Source organism: Epinephelus fuscoguttatus, linkage group LG20, assembly GCF_011397635.1.
Source record: "Epinephelus fuscoguttatus linkage group LG20, E.fuscoguttatus.final_Chr_v1".
In the NCBI taxonomy this organism is placed as follows: Eukaryota; Metazoa; Chordata; class Actinopteri; order Perciformes; family Serranidae; genus Epinephelus; species Epinephelus fuscoguttatus.
The window spans coordinates 3,755,533-3,756,133 of NC_064771.1; positions in this window are offsets into that span (position 1 = coordinate 3,755,533).

The window sequence follows — 601 nt, forward strand, 5'->3', positions numbered from 1 at the left end:
GAGGCCCCTCTTATAAGTTTTGAGACTGTCTGTCCAGATTAAACGAGATTCTTCCAGTTTGGTTAATCGCCAATTCCTTTCAAATTTTCGCGATATTTGTTTCAACTTACGGATTTGAGAGTTATACCAAGGAGCGAACTTTCTTTGCTTTTTTAACTTCCTTTTAAGAGGAGCTACAGAGTCAAGTGTTGTTCGCAGCGAGCCTACAATGCTATCGACAAAATGATCAAAGTCGGTACAGGAAACCTCTGTTCCTGAGGGACTTGGTATTGAATTTAATGACGGAGTAATCTTTTCCTTAAATTTTGCGACAGCACTATCTGATAAACATCTAGTATAGTAACTGTTGCTGAGTGGCGTGTAATCGAGTAAAAAGAAATCAAAAGTAATCAGATAATGATCTGATAGCGAGGGATTCTGTGGAAAGACTTTTAGATTATCAATTTCAATTCCATACGTCAGAACTAGATCGAGGGTATGGTTAAAACAGTGAGTGGGTTCATGTACACCCTGACTGAAGCCAATGGAGTCTAATAATGAGATAAACGCGGTAGCCAGGGAGTCATTATCAACGTCAACATGATTGTTAAAATCGCCTACA